Genomic DNA, 22,862 nt, shown 5'->3' with positions numbered 1-22,862 from the left:
GCAATGTAAACTATCAATGCAATAATCTGTCAATGTGTTTATAGTTTTCCAACAGGATCACCTCGTGTTTTTTTAGGAATTTGTTGCAAAAATGTTTTCTCCCAAGTTTTAAACCTTTCTTAATAATAATTTAGATTTATATCGCGCTTTTCTAGACACTTAAAGCGCTCACAGAGAAGTGGGACTCATCATTCATTCACACCTGGTGGTGGTAAGCTACATCAGTAGCCACAGCTGCCCTGGGGTAGACTGACTGAAGCGTGGCTGCCAGTTTGCGCCTACGGCCCCTCCGACCACCACCTGTCATTCATTCATCATTCATTCACCAGTGTGAGCGGCACCGGGGGCAAAGGGTGAAGTGTCCTGCCCAAAGACACAACGGCAGCAATTTTTTGGATGTCAAATAGGTGGGAAGCAAACTTGCAACCCTCAGGTTTCTGGCCAGCCGCTCTACCCACTACCCCATGTCGCCCGAATTGGTGTCATTTGCAGGCTGGATTTGGCTTTTCGGCCGCCAGTTGATTAGCTCTGACATAGACACACAAGTGTACGTTTCGGGTGCACAACATCATGGTGTACCAAACACTGCACACCTGTTTTATACAACAGGTGTGCTTTTCATTGACATGCTTTATCAGTCAATCAATCAATCAATCAATCAATCAATCAATCAAACTTAATCATATAGCCCTTAATCACAAATGTCTCAAAGGGCTGCACAAGCCACAACAACATGCTCAGCTCAGATCCCATATCAGAGCAAGAAAAAGCTCAACCCAATGGGCACAACGACAAACCTTGGAAGGGACCACATATGTGGGACCCCCCCCCCAAAATAGAAAAAAGTGGTATTATTAAATAAGTGCCAGTGTCTAGTCCAGTCCTGGGCAAATAAAGGCCCGGGGGCCATATGCGGCCCGTTGAGTTTTTCAATCTGGCCCGCCGGACATTCCCAAATAATTGTTTTAGATGTTTAAGATGTAAAGTGTAGCTGCCATTATGATGTGAAGTGATGTTTTCTAATGACCCCAAGTCTTCAACTATACTAAGTCTTTCAATGCTTGGAATCTGCACGATATATTAGTTACTACGGTCATTTAATTAGTAACTCTGGTCACTATGAGATATCTCAGATTGGAGGCAGCGTTTTTTTTTTACCTTTCGCGTTCATATTTCACTAGGTTTGTTGCATTTTGGTTGTGTTTCGCTTGATTGTAAAATATGTATTCAATATTCAGTGTTTTACCCTTCATAGTTAGTATTGTAAATACCTTTATTTTCATGTACATTCTGGGTGTCTCATTCAGTAAAAAAAATTCAGATTCCATTACGTTTTTTTAAGGCAGTTTGTTTTAACGTTTTGAGCTTTCAATCATTAAAATTAGGTATACTGGCCCCCAGAACCACTTTTTTACGTAAATCTGGCCCCCCGAGTAAAATAATTGCCCAGGGCTGGTCTAGTAGGACCGATAATCAGCATTTCTGTTTTTTTAGCGTCAAGTTTAATTTATTTTAGACACGCCTCCATGTGACTACAATCTGGCGTGTTGGTCAGCTTTAGGGGCATGTACAGTTGGGTGTCATCAGCAAAACAGTGAAAGCTAACACCGTATTTGTGTATGATCTCTCACCTCGCGGCAGCATGTAGATGCTGAAGAGTGCAGGGCCAAGAACCGAACGCTGTGGAACTCCGCATGTTACCTTAACATACTCTGAGGTCACTTTGTTATGGGTGACGCACTGCATCCTGTCAGTAAGATAGGAGTTAAACCAAGAAAAGGCTAAGTGTGACAAACCAATATGTGTTTTGATACGTTCTAACACATGGATGTCAAACTCTGGCCCGCCATGTAATTTCATTTGGCCCTTGAGGTAATATCAAATTAAGATTAGAGCTGGCCCGCTGGTATTATACAGGGGCGATGCCTCTGTAACACTGCATTCACTGCTGATACTCATACTTGCCAACCCTCCCGATTTCCCCGGGAGACTCCCAAAGTTCAGTACTCCTCCCAAAAATCTCCCGGTGCAACCATTCTTCCGAATTTCTCCCGATTTCCACCCGGACAACAATATTGGGGGCGTGCCTTGAAGGCACTGCCTTTAGCGTCCTCTACAGCCTGTTGTCACGTGTCCAATTTTCCGCCATACAAACAACGTGCCGGCCCAGTCACATAATATATGTGGCTTTAACACACACAAGTGAATGCAAGGCATACTTGATCAACAACCATAAGGGTCACACTGAGGGTGGCCGTATAAACAACTTTAACACTTTTACAAATATGCGCCATACTGTGAAGCCACACCAAACAAGAATGACAAACATATTTCGGGAGAACATCCGCACCGTAGCATTACATAAACACAACAGAAGAAATACCCAGAAACCCTTGCAGCGCTAACTCTTCCGGGACGCTACAATATACATACGCGCTACCACCAACCCCGAGTTAAAGGGAAGGTGGTAGAAGATTCCATGATGACTTTTGTCATTTTGTTCATTTTAATTTTAATTTTGAAACAACATTGTTTAGTTGAGTTTAGTTTACCGTAGTCTTTATTAGAAGGGACAATGCACCGAGACATTAAGCTCAAAGACAGATACGTTCTACACCAGACTATAGCTTAACAGCTCATATCCATCTGTAGTCCCTGATTATCTGAATTACAAATATACAATAACATGCAATACAATTATAACACACTCATACTATAGCATTTAATCCAGTCATAAAATGCCCTCTCATTGACACATACTTATACATTACAACCACATCTCTCAGTTACATCATCACATTCTCTCCTTAACATCTGTCATCATTTGTAAAAAAACAAATAATAATTTTAACAGAACACCTCACAGCTCACAACAAAATGCTCTCATGCATCTCATATGTGAGCAGATTTGATTGCTCTAAAACCACTTTTTAAGAGTTTACGGAAAAATGAAAGAGAATGTCAAATTATAACGTTACTTCAGGAAGACGGGAGAGGTGGGGTTAGTGGGGGTGCTGCGAAGTTGCCCTGAGTCAGACGCTTTAAAACGAGCGCTCGGTCCCTTGCAGGGAGACATAATTAAAATCCACTAAAAGGCATCTGCTTCTTGTCGATTTAATCCAATTTATCCGAGTCGTGGATCCACAGGGTGTCGCTTTGTGTGGCTTTTACGACTTTTATGTGCAGTTGTGTGTTGCTGTGCTTGATGAGCGCTCAGTTGTGATTGCGGTGCTGATGTTGGGAAGTCGGCGGCTCGTATGACGGTCAGTGCAACAGCTATAGCAAAATATTACAAACGCCCATAGAACCTCTAAATCTGCCTTAATTTTGGCAAATGCATCATTGTGGGGATGCTTGCACACATCAAATTACGACTTCTCATTGGCACTAACGCTGGCCTGGCTGCACTATGTTTGTCTATAACAGAGGTCGGCAACCCAAAATGATGAAAGAGCCATATTGGAACAAAAATACAAACGAAAAAATATTTCTAAAGCCGCAAAAAAATCTAAATTCTTGTAAAGGGTTGCAGGGAAGGCAACAAATGCTGTGTCTATATTAGCTATACTAGCCTACTATTAAAGGCTGATGCAAATCTTCATTGACTGAAATGTTATATTTTAATTTTCATTCTACACATTTCGCAACATTGTAAATCATTAGTAAAACTAAGGCTTCTCAGAGGGTGAGATAACTTCTGGAAATTACTGGCTCAGAATGGCCAAAGGTATAGTGTGTGTCCAAGTTAAAGGAAACAATCTTTGCAAGCTGGGTAACGTTTGCTGTGGTCTGGAACAACATGGCACACACACAACTATGACAAATGCAGCCAATATTACATACAGATAAGGTGTCATGAGACATTAAAATATAAATATAAATTAAATACACAGAGGACATACGTAAATGAAATTAGATAAGCTCAAATATACATACAAACGAAGCATCATGATGCAATACAGCTAGCTTAAATAGCTAGTTAGGAGCCTAAATAGCAAGTTAGCATCGATTGGCTTGCAGTTATGGATTGGCCAAATATGCCTGATAAGCACTCCGGTAAATCAATAAAATCAACAAAGCTCACCTTTTGTGCATTCGTGCACAGCATAAAATATTTGGTGGACAAAATTAGGCAGAAGGGAATAATTAGGACGTAACAGTGCTTGCCAAATATTCTCAGCAGTGAAGTTTGTTTAATATAAACAGTGGGATCTTTTTCGATTTTCACTCATCTTTGAACAAGATCCAGGGAGCCACGAGGGCGGCGCTAAAGAGCTGCAGGTTGCTGACCCCGGTCGAGAAGATCCCTTCCTGTACCATACTTTAAGTGTGCATGTGGGACATAGATACGCCTTAGGGTTGCGTGATATAGCCCGTATAAATTATTATATTTTGCCGGAGATAGAGCTTTTATATGGTTATAATATAATAATGCATGATAATTAAACATTCTAGCACACATTTGACAGCAACAAGCAAACAAACATATTCCCACGTAATGTAGCATCTTGCTCGAATGCTAGCAACCGATGTCCCTTAACAGTGCAAAGGTGCTTCAAAATCACTAATCCTTGCCCCCATGGCAGCAAACAAATTACAATTCTTGCAAGTATCTTCATTACTTTTTTTTGTCCTGTCCAGCCAGTCAGCCAAATCATATTGTTGATATAGATGCCCGTATGTAGTGTACAGATTTACTTTACAAGAGAGACATGTGGGATGCTTCCCTTGTTGCCTTATTTGTATTTGACTTTATTAAATGAATTTATATTAATGTTTGGCACAGCCAGATCCGGAGCACGAGGGGATAAAAAGAAGAACAAAAAGTAAGACAGAGGGGGAAATTGCGACCACAAGAGGGGGGATATGACAGAGTGACAGCAACAACAACAACAAATACGATATATATAAATATGAGCTCAGCATGGGGGCCACAGGAAACCCCCCCCCCCCCCCCCCCCACCTGCAGGGACCCCAACGATGGAAATGGAACATCCAGCAAGAGCCCTGGTGGATCCTCCCTCCAAGGGAAGACGGAAGAAAAAAAAAGAGATCACAGACATGCTGACACACATGGCCATTACCTCAGCAGCTGGCAAAGTAACCTTATCACTTGAGGACTAGAGAACGAAGAATAGCTAAGCATGCTACACTACATACCGTTGGAAAATGCCCCTCCAAACAACAGCTACATGCTAGGCTCTTGAATGTTAACAAGGTTTGGCAGATACTTACAACTATAGACTGCAATGACGAGATCAGTATGTTTCTCATTATCACCAAGTAGTTTTTTGTTGTTTTAATTTACAAAGTCAAGAAATAAAAGTTAATGGTAGGTTTTTTTTTTTTTTTAGTTATTCTAGAGCAGGGGTCTCAAACTCAATTTACCTGTGGGCCACTGGATTAAGAGTCTGGGTGAGGCTGGGCCGCTTGAAAATATTTCTTAAAAAAATGTTTTGCTTGCTCCTCAGCATGTCTAGTTGTATGATGACGTTTCAAATTGTATCCCTTGTGCACTGCAGCTTTCTTTGTGCAAATACAACACGTCAGGGTGCACCCGTGCTCAGACAAAGAAATATTACATCACCCACTTTTCCTGGAATTGTCTTTGCTCAGCACTAACCTTTCTCTTCACTGCGGGGTTTAAAAAAAGACATGTTTGGGGTTGTGGAATATATTTGTATTTACCGACACATGGAGACTGATGTTATTTCCGCAATGTGTGTCGTTACGCTTTTCCTCCCTACAGCAACACGGCAGTCGGCAGATAAAGTACCGGGATAGCGAGCGCAAAAAAGTTACGGCTCCCGGAGTGTTATCCGGCGTCATGTCGAAATATACTGTATGTACTGTATTTTTCGGAGTAAAAGTCGCACCTGACAAAAATGCATAATAAAGAAAGAAAAACATATATACTGTAAGTCGCACTGGAGTGTAAGTCGCATTTTTTGCGGAAATGTATTTGATAAAACCCAACCCCAAGAATAAACATTTGAAAGGCAATTTAAAATAAATAAAGAATAGTGAACAACAGGCTGAATAAGTGTACGTTATAAGACGCATAAATAACCAACTGAGAAGGTGCCTGGTATGTAAACGTAACATATTATGGTAAGAGTCATTCAAATAACTATAACATATAGAACATTCTATACGTTTATCAAATAATCTGTCACTCCTAATCGATAAATCCCATGAAATCTTATACATCTAGTCTCTTACGTGAATGTGCAAAATAATATTATTTGATATTTTACGGTAATGGGTTAATAATTTCACACATAAGTCACTCCTGAGTATAAGTCGCACCCCCGGACAAACTATGAAAAAAACTGTGACTTATTGTCCGAAAAATACATAGTGCAAAGAGGTCGCCAAATTTCTGCACAGTCAATTGCTACAGAGATCAAAACTTCATGTGACCTTCCAATTAGCCCACGTACAGTACACAGAGAGCTTCATGGAATGGGCTTCCTTGCCGAGCAGCTGCATCTAAGCCATACATCACCAAGTTCAATGCAAAGCGTCGGATGCAGCGGCGTAAAGCACGTCGCCACTGGACTCTAGAGCAGTGGAAACACGTTCTCTGGAGTAATGAATCACTCTTTTCCATCCGGCAATCTGATGGACGAGTCTGGGTTTGGAGGTGCATTTCGGACTGAATTGCGCCGAGTGTGAAAGTTGGTGGAGCAGGATTTATAGTGTGGGGTTGTTTTTCAGGAGTTGGGCTTGGCCCCTTAGTTCCAGTCAAAGTAACTTTGAATGCTCCAGAATACCAAAACATTTTGGATAATTGCATGCTCCCAATCGTGTGGGAACAGTTTGGAGCGGGCCCCTTCCTCTTCCAACATGACTGTGCACCAGTGCACAAAGCAAGGTCCAAAAAGACATGGATGACAGACTCTTGTGTGGATGAACATGACTGGCCTGCACAGTCCTAACCTGAACCCAATAGAAAACCTTTGTGATGAATCAGAACGGAGACTGAGAGCCAGGCCTTCTCGACAAAAATCAGTGTGTGACCTCACCAATGCGCTTTTGGAAGAATGGTGGAGAATTCCTATAAACACTCTCCGCAACCTTGTAGACAGCCTTCCCAGAAGAGTTGAAGCTGTAATAGCTGTAAAAGGTGGACCAACATCATTTTGAACCCTATGGGTTAGGAATGGGATGGCACTCCAAGTTCATATGTGAATCAAGGCAGGTGGCCAAATACTTTTGGCAATATAGTGTATATGTTGTTATTGCAAGAGGCTTTAATATATAGTGTGATATAGATTTTAGGCCATATCGCGCATCCCTAGTAGGCCTCCTTCCTGACACAAACATTACTGACACATATAAAAAAAAGACTTATTCGGTATGAAAGGCAGCAGTTTTTAAAGGGTTTATTTGCCATGAGGAGACAAGTCTTGCTGAGGTTGCGACCACATTCAAATGTCTAAAATAAGAGCTGAAGAGAACCAGAGGCAAGTGGAATGAGAAGGAGGAGGACTCGGGGAAAACAAAGGAGAATGAGGAGCGTCTGGAGGCAGCAAGATTGATTTCCACTCTTCTTTTTTTCCCCTGGACCCTTTCCCTCATGTCTTTGGATTAATGGCTCCATATCTGCTGCTCGTTTATCACATTTAGAAGGGCTTCCCAAAACACACGGCCTCGCTGGGTTCTTCCCGCCTGAGCTAGATTCTGACCTGCCCAAACATCCAAACATCCACTTAAGGAGTTTCAGAGATGGCAAGAACAAGTTTATCTCTTCAGGGAAAATGTTGTGGTAGTCACATGATAACCCGGTTTGAAAACTATTTTTTAATTATTATGTAATTAAAAAAGACTTTATTGGAGATCAGGGAAACACCAAAATCTCAAAGTACCAACATTGTTTGGTTCGCAAAGACAACACTAAACCTGACCTTAGCTTGAGCCTGTGCCCCTTAATCCCTAACCCAGCTTCTGATTTCTAACCCGAATCTTAATCTGAACTTCAGGCTGGGCGATGATATAATCGTGATATCTTTCAGGTGGATTACAGTCATCAGCTATGAGCATACCGTATTTCCTTGAATTGCCGCCGGGGCGCTAATTAATTTAAAACCTCTTCTCACTCCTGCGCTTACCAAAGGCATGCGGTAAAAGTAAGCATGCGCTAATTATTTTAAAACCTCTTCTCACTCCGGCACTTACCAAAGGTATGCAGTAAAAATTTGAGTGTGATGTAAGCTTGGACCTTAAATCCTACTGAATAGCTCTTGATATTCTTCCCTTTATGAGATTTCAAATTACTGGTATTGAAATCAGCCTCCTCCATTTTGAAAATGATGACAGGGGAAGTGTCACTCGTGACGTCACGAGTTTGACCAGGCGGTAATACTAAGCATGCGCTAATTTTTTTGGGAAGCGAGTTCGACCTGTAATTCAAGGCAGGCGCATACTATATGCCCTGCGGCAATTCAAGGAAATACGGTATATTAAACGCCATCAAACATCAGTCAACCTTTTCCAGCTCCACTTCCGGTTACAAGGCTCCGCGGAAGTAAACACAAGTATTAACGCAATTGGAACCAACTTCTCAGCAAAATAAACTATAGGCCTATGAAATGTGTTTATTTTTTTCCTAGATTCAGTTTTTCCATTTAAATCTACATTTCTTTATTTTTTTATTTGTTACACTTATTTCACCACCACAGTCTGTGTGTGAGTTAGGGTTGTACGGTATATTAGTATAGTACTACGATACTAATGAATCATATTCGGTACTATACCACCTCTGAAAAGTACCGGCTCCCACCACCCCACCCGTGTCCCAGTCGTCGTCAAGTCGTGTCATTGTTGGTTTATGAACAGACGAGCATGTTCGGCAGCGCACAATCACTGAGTGCTTACAAGCATTTTAACAATATGTTTGTGTTCCATTACAGCAAGTGTGTTTATCCTAAATATTCCTGTCTCTTCATTTTACACATTTTGTTGGGGGAGACATACACCACATTACCATTGTACCGTGGCCTTAATACCGTCATAATATCGTACCATGAGATTTTGATATTGTTACATCCTTATGTGATTTTTATTGAAATGGGATGATATTAAATGACAGCATGGTGGAACAGAGGTTAGTGCATGTGCCTCACAAAACGAAGATCCTGAGTAGTCCTGAGTTCAATCCCGGGGTCGGGATCTTTCTGTGTGGAGTTTGCATGTCCTCCCCGTGACTACGTGGGTTCCCTCCGGGTACTCCGGCTTCCTCCCACTTCCAAAGACATGCACCTGGGGATAATTGATTGGCAACACTAAAATTGACCCTAGTGTGTGAATGCGAGTGTGAATGTTGTCTGTCTATCTGTGTTGGCCGTGTGATGAGGTGGCGACTTGTCCAGGGTGTACCCCGCCTTCCGCCTGAATGCAGCTGAGATAGGCTCCAGCACTCCCCGCAACCCCAATGGGAATAAGCGGTAAAAAATGGATGGATGGATGTTGTATATAGTAAAAAGGGAAAAAGGAATTATTGTACCCCGCCTTCCGCCCGATTGTAGCTGAGATAGGCACCAGCGCCCCCCGTGACCACAAAGGGAATAAGCGGTAGAAAATGGATGAATGGAATAATTGTGATTTTTTTTTTTTTGCCACATGGCCCAGCCCTGTGTGAACTGCTACTTCCTCACACCTTAGGTTCCGCAGCCTCTGTAGCAGAACTTCCAGGGTCTGTAACAGCTTCTTCCCTCTGGCCTTAAAACTCTTGAACGCATCATAAAAATCCCCTCATTCCCCCCCCAAAAATGGAATATAAAGACAATGTAACATACATCCATACATGTGGATGCAAATGCAAAAGTGCAATTTATTTATCTGTAAGTAATCTATTTATTTATACATGCACCTTATTGCTCTTTTATCATGCATTATAACAAGCTAATGCAGCACAATTTTGTTCTTATCTTTACTGTAAAGTTTAAATTTAAATGACAATAAAAGGAAGTCTATGTCTAAGTCTTAACCAACCCCTCCAACCACTAATCCTAACCTCAGCCATAAGCCTTTTCCCAAATTTTACTTAGAATGCAACTGAGATAGGCTCCAGCACCTCCCGCGACCCCGAAAGGGACAAGCGGTAAAAAATGGTTGGATGGGATGGATGTTTATAAAGACGGTCATTTCATTGTATTTTATTGTCAATGCCGTCTAGATATGAAGCACATAGAACACAAATGTAGGCTCTGTTTTGTTGTTTCCAGCTTGCTATGACTTTGTGACGGCCCACTAATGGTTATTGTATCAAAGGTCACATCCATTAGTTTGTCCTTAGGCTTGAACACCATGTAATGCTTCGACACGCTTTGACCTTTGACCTCGTCACACTGTGTGCCAGCTGTGATTTTCCTGAGTCTGTCATCGCGAACATGGACACACTTTGACCCCTCCTGATTAACGCGGAGGCAAACCCCTTTTCTTGGCCCTCGGGAAGTGTTTTGCTTCATTCTTTCCAACGTGTCCTGATCTTTCTATCCGTAAAGGGTCGACATTACCAATGATAGCAATGACGAAAGCTCAGCAAGCTAAACTAATTAATGACTTTAAATCAGGGGTGTCAAACTCATTTTAGATCGGGGCCACATGGAGAAAAATCTACTCCCAAGTGGGCCGGACTTATAAAATCACAGCACGATAACTTAAAAATAAATTTGTTTAAAAATAGAATAAGCACATTCTGGAAATGTACAAATCATAATGTTGTTATTTTTGTTTTTTAACACTTAAATGTTGCGTTTGTCATTATTTATACTTTCTGAATAAATGATGTTATAATGTTCATCAGTCAACTCATTGGTGTTAATTGTCAATCCATCAAAATAAAAATAATATCAAAATCAAATTACAGGATTTTATTTAGGTAGTTTGATCATTTCCCTCGACTGGTGCACTAACATCACGTGGTTTATTTTATTTTATTTTTTTTAATTTTTAACATCATCTACACAGAATTGCTATTGTGACATCTAGTGGAAACATTTAGAACAGCAGTTTCTTTCATTCAAAAATTTCGGCTCATTTTTGTACTTAGCAAACTCATCCAGCGGGCCGGATAAAACCTGAATCTGTCTTTAAAGACATTATTTTTTCCATATGGCCTTACTTTTTCCACCGAATTCCTGCCGTTTTTTTTGTCAAAGAGAAATTAGCAATCTGTTCCACTGGGCTCCGACCTACTGCCAGACAGTCAGATTATCCTGAAAGATTAGCTTCTTTATTTCTACTGCAGGATTAAGATGGCCGCCATGGTTGGGGATTCGGTTGGCTGCTGTTCACTGTTTGGCTTCTTCTAAATCTGATTTAGCTAACGTAGTTTGAGTCTTTGTAGGCTGAAGAGGAGTTTGATTTACTGTTAATCCTGGCCGGATCTGATTATTTGGCTCTGTCTCTCGAGTGTTTATGTTTGCAGGATTGAGGAATGGCACGTGTGTGTGTGTGTGTGTGTGTGTGTGTGTGTGTGTGTGTGTGTGTGTGTTAGTACATTTCACATGCACTAGATAAATCGGATTCCTCAAATCAATGTCCTCTATTTTCACACGTGTATGTAAAGTGCCTGTTTGCCTGCACTATCGCTAATACAACCGCCGTGGTCCTTCTAACTCAGGGGTCGGCAACCGGCGGCTCCGGAGCCGCATGCGGCTCTTTGATCGCTCTGGTGTGGCTCAGTTGTATACTTGCCGACCTTCCCGAATATACCGGGAGATTTCTGACCTCAGTGTCTTTCCCTAAAATTGCCTGGTGTATGCATACTGCGATTTTCACTCGGACAGCAACATTGATGGCGGGCCGTGATGGCAATACACGTAACATCTTGTAATACATGTAGTTGTGCCCGCTGTTACACAACACTGTGCGTATGTACTGTGTGAAACCTCAATTACAATCCTCAGGCAATTGCAAGGCATACTTGCTCAACAGCCATACAGGTTACACTGAGGGTTGTGATATAAACAACGTTAGCACTCTTACTAATACAGTATGTGCAACACCGTGAACCCACACCAAACAAGAATGACAAACACATTTGGGGAAAACATCCGCACTGTAACACAACATAAACACAACATAACAAATACCCAGAATCCCATGCAACCCTAACTCTTCCAGGCTACATTGTACACCCCGCTAGCACCAAACCCCGCCCCCCCAACCCCGCCCACCTCAACCGACGCAGGAGGGGGCGGGGGGATTGGTGGTAGTGGGATGTATAATGTAGCCTGGAAGAATTAGGGTGGCATGGGATTCTGGGTATTTGTTATGTTGTGTTTATGTTGTGTTACAGTGCGGATGTTTTCCCAAAATGTGTTTGTCCTTCTTGTTTGGTGTGGGTTCACAGTGTGGCACATATTTGTAACAGTGTTAAAGTTGTTCAAACGGGCACCCTCAGTGTGACCTGTATAGCTGTTGAACAAGAATGCCTTGCTGTCACATATGTGCGTCTACATAAGCCACATACAATACGTGACTTGACTGGTAAGCTGTTTGTACAAGTTATGGAGGGCACTAAAGACAGTGCCATCGTAGCACGCCCTTATTTTTGTTGTTTGGGTATTACTCAGCAGACGTCCAAGGGAATAGTCACTCTGTAACCCGCGAGTCTCCCGGACAAATTGGGAGGATTTGTATGTGTGATGCTGATAAGGGGCATTCATATAAAACTCACTGGCTGAACTAACATCAAATCTTCATATTTAATTGCGGACCGCGTGTCTGAGAACCCTGGTTTATACATAGCACAAAGCAACACAAAAAACTCTGTATACAATGTTATTTTATTATAAATTTCAAAGTCTTGTGGCTCCCATTTTTTCCTTTATTTTGTGAAACGAGTCAAAATGGCTCTTTGAGTGGTTAAGGTTGCCGACCCCTGTTCTAACTCATTTAGTTATGTAGAATTATGCGGGGCTGCCCAGTTTCAGAAAATGACAAAAGTGAGACTTGAGTAGATGATGTATTTAAAAACAAATTGGTCTTTTTTTAAACACCGATTTGGTTTGTTTTAGTGTTGATTTATACTTTCATTCATTCATGTATTTATTTGACAGGGACAGTACTAGGGTTTTACGGTATATCGTTATGAGTATAGTACCGCGATACTAAAGAATAACTTTCGGTACTATACCGCCTCTGAAAAATACCGGTCCCGCACCCCTACGCGCCCGCGTCGAAGTCATGTCATTACATTGCTGGTTTACGAGTAGACTAGCATGTTTGGCAGCGGACAGTCACAGAGTACTTAAAAGCAGACACAGTGTGTAGACAGAAAAGGGAGAACGGATGCATTTTGGCTCAAATACTAACGATAAAGGTGAAGTTATAACACTGAAACGCCCTCAGGTACAGGTGCTTTAAGACATGGCTAGCTAGTTAGCGGCTTACATCCATCTGCCGTCGGCAGTGTTTTAGCTACTTCTAAATCACTAATCCGTGCCTCGATGGCGACAAATAAATTAAGTTTCTTAGAAGTATCATCCCTGCAGGACAAGGAATAGTTAAACATGCTTCAGTACACACCGTAGCTCACCGGTGTCAAAATGTAAACAAACGCCATTGGTGGATCCACATCGACATCATATTGAACCCTATAGGTTAGGAATGGGATGGCACTTCAAGTTTATATGTGAGTCAAGGCAGGTGGCCAAATACTTTTGGCAATATAGTGTATGTCTTTGCAAGCATAAATCAATAAACTATAAATAAATATAATAATGATTAAATGACTGTAGTGATCAGAATGAAACTCAATGTTAGTGATAATAGTGTTTCTTCTTCACAAAAATACTAAATACTAAAGTATGTTTCATTGAAACTACTCCGACAAGTATAATTTACTTTAAAAGTGACTTAATTAAATGTAACAGAATAAATACAGCGTGTTACTACCCAATATAACTTCACACATCTTTTTTAAAATCTTCTTGATTTTTTTTTCATCATATACTTTAAAAACATTGGCTGTATTTCGGTTCCTGCACCTTTAATTTGTATCCTTATTAAAGTAAACTTTGTCTTTATCTTCTTAGATTGTGAATTTAATGTTGATAAAAACTCGATAAAAGAGTTCAAACAAGCAGAAAAACAAGTCGTTTACGATACAGGATGGTCAACTGAACCTTTTCTTGAAGGGTGAAGACTTCTTGAATTTCCCAATGTGTAATACACCTTCTTAGGTACGTACAGTGGGGCAAAAAAGTATTTAGTCAGCCACCGATTTTGCAAGTTCTATCACTTAAAATGATGACAGAGGTCTGTAATTTTCATCATTGGTACACTTCAACTGTGAGAGACAGAATGTGAAAAAAAATCCAGGAATTCACATTGTAGGAATTTTAAAGAATTTATTTGTAAATTATGGTGGAAAATATGTATTTGGTCAACCATTCTAAGCTCTCACTGATGGAAGGAGGTTTTGGCTCAAAATCTCACGATACATGGCCCCATTCATTCTTTCCTTAACACGGATCAATCGTCCTGTCCCCTTAGCAGAAAAACAGCCCCTAAGCATGATGTTTCCACCCTCATGCTTCACAGTAGGTGTGGTGTTCTTGGGATGCAACTCAGTATTCTTCTTTCTCCAAACACGACGAGTTGAGTTTATACAAAAAGTTCTATTTTGGTTTCATCTGACCTCATGACATTCTCCCAATCCTCTGCTGTATCATCCATGTATCCATTTTGGTATAAACTCAACTCGTCGAAGAATACTGAGTTGCATCCCAAGAACATAATTTAAAAATAAATTATTTAAAATTCCTACAATGTGAATTCCTGGATTTTTTTTCACATTCTGTCTCTCACAGTTGAAGTGTACCTATGATGAAAATTACAGACCTCTGTCATCATTTAAAGTGGGAGAACTTGCACAATCGGTGGCTGACTAAATACTTTTTTGCCCCACTGTATCTGGTGGAAGGATAATTTTTATATTATAAGTCAATGCCTTGTTTTCCATGACTTCAAGGACGCTTCCAGGCTAATTTCTCATTTCCTGTGAGCAAGCATATGGCCCCCGGTGTTGATCTGAGGGCGGGGCCAGACATCACTTATGTCTCTGAAGACTTCCAAATGTCAGTCTGCAGTGGTCTTATCCAGAAATGGTATATTACTTTACAGGATTTGCTCTTTAAATCAAAACAGAGACTCCTAAAACCCTCAGGATCCGCAGGGAGTCCGGAGAAGGCAGCCACACGTGGACACGAAATCTTCGACTTTGTGGAATGCCGCCGCCTCTGATCCGACTGCGTCCTGCTGCTCGAAGCCCTCCTGTTGCCAGAAATGTAAAAAAAAGTATCAACACAATCCCGTATCAGGAGGCTTTATCTGTCATGGCCTTGTCTAATCTGCTCTCATTGGGCTAATCTTACATGGACATAAATCCTTTGGTCATATGACTTTGTGCGTTAAGTTTACTTGTAAGGATATCCTATTTGTTTGGATCGAGGAGATTTTTGGGCTTAATAGGGATGGGCGATTTGGCCTGAAATCTATATCGCGATATACTTAATATTGCAGTCTCCTGTGCTAACTTTATACATCCACATGATTTATTTGGCATATAAATGACAATAAACAAATTTTTTAATTTCCTGTTTTATTGTTTTCTCGAATGTATTTAATAATTTACTGGTAATATCTGGTTAGTTCCTGTTCTAACATGTTCTATCGACACTTATGTTAAAATGTCATAAGCACTTATTCTTCTGTTGTTTGGATATTTTACATTAGTTTTGGGTGATACTACAAATGTGGGTATCGATCCAATACCAAGTTGTTACAGGGGCAGTATTGGTCATACCAAAGCCGATACTCAAAATCATTGAATGGTTAGGTTTTTGATCACAATTTTAAATCGGACGAAAACAGAGTATGGGGATGTAAAAATACCAATGGAATATTGAAATCATTTCCTTTTTCACTTAAAATACATGTACAATTTTGAGAAAAATAAAGTCATTGGTAGTTTTTTTATTATGTTTATTCATTTTACAGCATCCCCCGTGACCCTTTGGGTCACGGGGGATGCTGGAGCCTATCTCAGCTGCATTCGGGCAGAAGGCCAGGGTACACCCTGGACAAGTCGCAACGTCATCGCAGATCAAAGCGGGTGTAACAATGCAATATATTTATGGTTGCGGATACATTTCAGGGACGATCCAATTTTTCTTAGAATGATTTGATTTGAAACAATTCGGTCAGTTGAAATCAATCCAGTAACTTTTTAGAAAAAAATAATCAGTGTGACTGTGAAATAAAATACTGGATAATGGACACTGCGGGTGAAGTTTTTTATGTCATTTATTAGGGGTGTGGGAAAAAAATCGATTCGAATACGAATCAAGTCGAATATGTTGTGCAATTCAGAATCGATTTTCATTTTTAAAAAATGTATTATTATTTTTTTGGAATTATTTATTTATTTATTTATCTTTTTAAATCAATCCAACAAACCACTACACAGCAATACCATAACAATGCAATCCAATTCCAAAACCAAACCTGACTCAGCAACACTCGGAAGTGCAATAAACAGAGCAATTGAGAGAAGACACAAACATGACACGGAACAAACCAAAAGTAGTGAAACAAAAATGAATATTATCAACAACAGTATCAATTTTAGTTATAATTTCAGCATAGCAGTGATTAAAATCATTCTTTGACATTATCACTAGACATTTATAAAAATAGAAAAAAAGAACAATAGTGTCACAGTGGCTTACACTTGTATCGCATCTCATAAACTTGACAACACACTGTGTCCAATGTTTTCACAAAGATAAAATAAGTCATATTTTTGGTTTGTTTAATACTTAAAACAAATTTACATTATTGCAATCAGTTGATAAAACATTGTCCTTAACAATTATGAAAGCTTTTTTTTTTTTTAAATATACTACTCTGCTCGCATGTTAGCAGACTGGGGTAGATCCTGCTGAAATCCTATGTTATGAATGAATACAAAATTGTTTTGAATCGGAAAAATATCGTTTTTGAATCGAGAAATTGAAAAAATCTATATATTACCGAAACGTGACCCCAATATTTGATATTGAATCGAATCGTGGGACACCCAAACATTCGCAGCCCTATTATTTATCGTTAGGTAATTATGTATACATGAACTATGGACACACAAGTAAACAACAATGGATGGCCAATGCATTTTTTTCTTATTTGAATAAAGTGCAACCAACATTTTAGGTTGAATTAACAAGGGGAACCATTTTCTGGTCACATTTTAAATATTGAAGCAATTTTCATTAAAAGTATAGTAACCAACAGTTTAACAGTGGATTTACCTGCTAAATAAAGCTACCCAATCCAGCCGTACCGTATCTGTTCTCCACTTTGACGTTGCTGATCACGGACAGTGTACCAGGTGTGCGGAAGCATTTATGCTCCCCCATCCCTGTTAATCAGGTGTCTCAAAAATGCGGCCCGTGGGCCAATTGCGGCCCGCGAGACGTTATTTTGCGGCCCGCACTTTGATATGACAATTTAATGTTTGTGCGGCCCGCGAGTTTAATATGAATGGAACTTGACAGCGTCTTACTTCCCAACGTTCCCTCTTAACACCAGGGTATCCATTCTCTGGTAATCCCTGCCGATTTTAACCCAATCAACAATACTCAGGGGGTGCCGCAATGGCACTGTTTATATCGCCCTCTGAATCCTGTACAGACAGCGTACAAGCCTATTTGATTGTTACATTTGGCTGAGCAGTACTCATGTGTAATGTTGCAAGATATATTTGGTCAACAGCTACACAAGTCACACTGAGGGTGGCCGTAAAAAAAAACTTTAACACTGTTACCAAAATGTGCCAGACTTTGAACCCACACCAAACAAGAATGACAAACACATTTCAGGAGAACATCCGCACCGTAATACAACATAAACTCAACAGAACAAATACCCAGAATTCCATGTAGCCCTAACTCTTCCGGGCTACAATACACACACCTACTCTACCACCAACCCCCCGCGCCCTCACCCTCCCTACTTGCGTCGGTTGAGGTTGTGTATATTGTAGCCCGGGAGAGTTTGGGCTGCAAGGTGTTCTGGGTATTTTTTCTCTTGTGTTTAAGTTGTGTTAGGGTGCGGATGTTCTCCCAAAATGTGTTTGTCATTCTTGTTTGGTGTGGGTTCAAAAAGTGGCGCATATTTGTAACAATGTTAACGTTGTTTATACGGCCACCCTCACTGTGACCTGTATGGCTGTTGAGTAAGTACGTCTTGCAGCCACTAACGTTGTTCTGCATGATTTAGAGTTGTTACTTTAGTTGTGTTATGTGCGCAATGACGATTTGTAGAGCACTAGTTCTCTTATAGATGGTACGCTATGTGAAGGTATGCCAAGGGTTAAGTGAGATTTATCAAAAACATTCTAAAAAATAACAGTCAGTCATAAATACTTAATAAATATATTTGTTGGATAACAATTCAACAAAATATGAATGTAAGTTCACAAACTGAGAAAAGAAATGCAACAATGCAATATTCAGTGTTCACAGCTAGATTTTTTGTGGACATGTTCCATCAATATTGATGTTAAAGATTTCTCTTTTTGTGAAGAAATGTTTAGAATTAAGTTCATGAATCCAGATGGATCTCTATTACAATCCCCTAAGGGAGCACTTTCAGTTGATGATTACTTCTATGTGTAGAAATCTTTATTTATAATTGAATTACTTGTTTATTTTTCAACAATTTTTTTAGTTATTTTTATGTCTTTTTTTCCAAATAGTTCAAAAAAGACCACTACAAATGAGCAATATTTTGCACTGTTATACAATTTAATAAATCAGAAACTGATGACATAGTGCTGTATTTTACTTCTTTATCTTTTTTTTTCCAACCAAAAAAGCTTTGCTCTGATTAGGGGGTACTTGAGTTAAAAAAAATTTCACAGGGGGTACATCACTGAAAAAAGGTTGAGAACCACTGTTGTAGAGGACGTTAAAGGCAGTGCAGTCACGGCAGCCCTTAATAATGTCGGCCGGGTGAAAATTGGGACAAATTCGGGAAATGGTTGCACCGGTTGATTGTCGGGAGGTGCACTGAAATTCAGGAGTCTCCCGGAAAAATCGTGAGGGTTGGCTTTCCCGCCCTAGCATTGCCATTCATAGAAGGTGATTCTTTTAAGAATTGTTTTCTCGCGGCCCAGCCTCACCCAGTTTCTGCATCCAGTGGCCCCCAGGTAAATTGAGTTTGAGACCCCTGCTGTTGGAGGGGGCGACCCCTCGAGGGCTTTGTAGTTTCCATAACTTCTCTGATCCATATTTTGTATTTATTTATTTCTTGATGAAATTATTTCTCTTTATGTGCCAGTTCTCGTGTTCCGGAAGTTGGTCCGTTGCCGTACCTCGGTTCACTGTCACTTTCATTGTTTCGGTCAAGTCTTTTGTGGCTTAAAGTTGTGTTGCAGGTTTAAATTATTGTGTTGTGTCATCTGCGATGAGGTGGCGACTTGTCCAGGGTGTACCCCGCCTTCCGCCCGATTGTAGCTGAGATAGGCACCAGCCCCTCCCGCGACCCCTAAGGGAATAAGCGGTAGGAAATGGATGGATGGGGTTTTGTGTCGTTTGTATTTGTCGTGGCTTTTGCAATCGTGCTGTAGCTGAAAGTTTTTGCCTTGTAATTTATGATATTGTCTTGTGGCGTTTGCCGTCTGGTATGACCTATCTCGACCAACGTAGGCATCTGCCATTTTTAGACTAAAGGTTTAATTTCCTTATTTTTAAAAGTGCTAAACTTCATATAAAGTCTGACATTCTTAAACCCAATGTTTTTCGGTATATAGTATCAATAAAATCGATCGATTTCCTTTTCAAACGATCTGGGAATTTTACGGGAAGCAACATTTGCAGAGCACAAATCGATGTGCTTAACATTTCATTAAGATAAATCAATTTATCGATGAGTTGTTACCCCCCTTCTAATAACTGTAGTATTCACTATGTACTTATACTACACTTGGTATTGTTACTTTTGATATTCGTAATATTCACCAACCACTGTTCATAATAAAGCTAATGCTTAGCAGTTAGCACAGAGGTGTCAAACGAACAGGTTTTATCTGGACCGCGGGATGAGTTTGTTAAGTATAAAAATGAGCCAACATTTTTGATTGAAAAAAAATCCATCCATCCATCCATTTTCTAACGCTTATTCCCTTTTGGGGTCGCGGGGGGCGCTGGCGCCTATCTCATCTACAGAAAATGCTTTTGTAAATGTATCCAGTAGATGTCGCAATAGCAATTCTTTGTATCATTGTAGATTATGCTATATATGTAAATAAAACAAACAACACAATGTTAGTACATCACTTCATCCTGTAATTTGATTTTGATTTTATCTTTTATCTTGATAGATTGAAAATTAACACCAATGAGTTGACTGATGAACATTATCACATACTGTATTCAGAAAGTATAACTAACGACAAATAAAGGTAGATTGCTATTAATATCATCTAAATGTAAAAACAAACATTATGATTTGTACATTTTCAGAATGTGCTTGTTTTATTTTTAAACAAAGAAAACAATCTGAAGTTGTCTTTATTTTGAAGTTATTGTGCCGTGATTTTTACCATTCCGGCCTACCTTGGAGTAGATTTTTCTCCATGTGGCCACCGATCTAAAATGAGTTTGACACCCCTGGAAGCATATCCTCCTACGATGTATAGTATAGCATGTTTAACTTTTCCTCATCTTCCAGTGTCAATGGCGCTTGTAATAGACAAAGTTTATTTTCTGATATAAAAGCAAAGTTTGCAGTCTTCGAATTTGCTTTGAACTGAGGAGAAACATTGCGTTGAGGACACGGTCATCTGCTTGTCGCTATCAAATTCACGGAACACAGCCAGATTGAGTCATCACCTACTCAGTGACCTAGTGGTTAGAGTGTCCGCCCTGAGATCGTAGGTTGGGAGTCATACCAAAGACTATAAAAAAATGGCCTCCCTGTTTGGCACTGAGCGTCAAAGGTTGGAATTGGGGGTTAAATCACCATAAATGATTCCCGGGCGTGGCTTTGCTGCTGCCCATTGCTCCCCTCACTTCCCAGGGTGTGATCAAGGGGATGGGTCGAATGCAGAGCACTAATTTCACCACACCTCGTATGTGTGTGACAATCACGGGTACTTTAACTTTAACTTTAACATGCGTCGTCACAATATGACGATAGTAATAAAAGCTTTATCGTCAGCCAACTTTCTATTATTTACATTTTATTTCCTTTATATCCTGCAAACTTAGTTGGTTTGCTTAGTTGGGATCGTTCGTAGAATCTAATAGCAATAATAAATATGAAGCTCGATTTTTTTCCGAAAATGTAATCAGTGTTACTATTATAATGCTGCAGTGCAATTATTTTGGATGTTTGTTTAACAGTAAGGACTGGAAAATGAGTCCCAATGGATAGAGACAGCCCCCCCTCCTCTAAATTCTAAAACAAGTTGTTGTTGTACACACAGACTTAGTTTCTCTCAGCGTGTTGCAATTCACTCATTGATTAGTGAAACACACGTAATATCACGTGGCTAACGAGTGTATCTTGTGACCTGTTTAGGTCGCCGTTGTTCACTGATTGACGCTAATTAGGCAGAACCAGCTTTGTGGTGCCGGAGCTTTAAACGAGCTTGTTAGCGCGCCGTCAGTCATGCTACACAAAGCGCCGGACGGCAGTCCAACATATGGCGGCAACAACGTGGGCTTGTTGTCTGACTGTGTAATTTGGCACATGGTTTACACTTTACTTTATATCTTTTATTTTATGACGAGTTGAGCTAAAAAAACAAAACATGTTTTTTTGCCGTCAGCTAATTTGTAAAGAGGTAGCCAAGCCGCCACAAATAAATGAAAGTATGGGAGAGACTGTGACTTCCGAATTGTGATTTATTCTCAATCTAAATAGGTTAAAAATGTTTCCATAATATGTCAGCACTCAGGAGCTTTTGTAACTTGTTACCAAATATTAAGTTGTGAGAATCAATTAAATCAAGAATTGTATTGAAACAAGAATCAGTAACAATATTTGTTACTATAACAATCTACAAGGTTAATATAGTTGGCTTCTCTTTCTTCCCCTCCATTTATCTGCTTTCTTTTGTATTACAAGTTATCATTACATACATGTTCTGTTGCATTTGAAACAATTTTATTGTTGATAATAGAGATAATTATTATTATTCATTATCAATAGTGCTATTCCTATTGGTATTTGTATTGTTTTATTTGTAGTGTAATAATGCTCATCGTCATTTCTGTATTATTAATATTTTTTCACAAACTGCTTCTTTACAATCACTCTTGCCATCACACTATTATGTTAGCTCCACTACAATATTATGCTAGATCCACTCGACCTCCATTGCACCGTTCGCCCAGCCCCCTCCCACATCTGCAGTTTCCTCCAAGGATTCTCATTATCCTCCCATTGGGTTGAGTTTTTTCTTGCCCTGATGTGGGATATGAGACGATGATGTCATTGTGGCTTGTGCAGCCCTTTGAGACACTCGTGATTTAGGGCTATATAGGTAAACTTTGATTGATTGATTTGTACATTTCTTATTTGCTGATGATTTTCTGTTGTTGTTGTTGTTATTGTTGTGTCTGCTGTTGTTGTTGTCCCTCTGTCTTATCCCCCTCTGTTTTTTTCAATGTGTTGCACTTTTATTATTATTATTTTCATTTTGCAATTTTATTTTATTTTTTTTACTTTTTATTCGACTCCTTTTACCGAATTGCTTTTGCACTATCTTGTTGATCTCATTCATTGTTTATGTTCTTTGTTTTTTTTGTTTTTTTGTGCTCTAAGCTTTTTAACCCGTA

The 22,862-nt window shown here is 39.9% G+C and overlaps 1 protein-coding gene across 1 annotated transcript in view; it reads left to right on the top strand.

The window, feature by feature from the left end:
* Positions 1 to 22,862, top strand: part of ptprt (protein tyrosine phosphatase receptor type T) — a 489,779-nt gene that overhangs the window by 137,066 nt on the left and 329,851 nt on the right. The gene's annotated exons all lie outside the window — the stretch shown is intronic.

This window comes from Nerophis ophidion, linkage group LG16 (genome assembly GCF_033978795.1).
Source record: "Nerophis ophidion isolate RoL-2023_Sa linkage group LG16, RoL_Noph_v1.0, whole genome shotgun sequence".
In the NCBI taxonomy this organism is placed as follows: Eukaryota; Metazoa; Chordata; class Actinopteri; order Syngnathiformes; family Syngnathidae; genus Nerophis; species Nerophis ophidion.
This window is presented reverse-complemented; position numbering and strand designations above follow the sequence as displayed.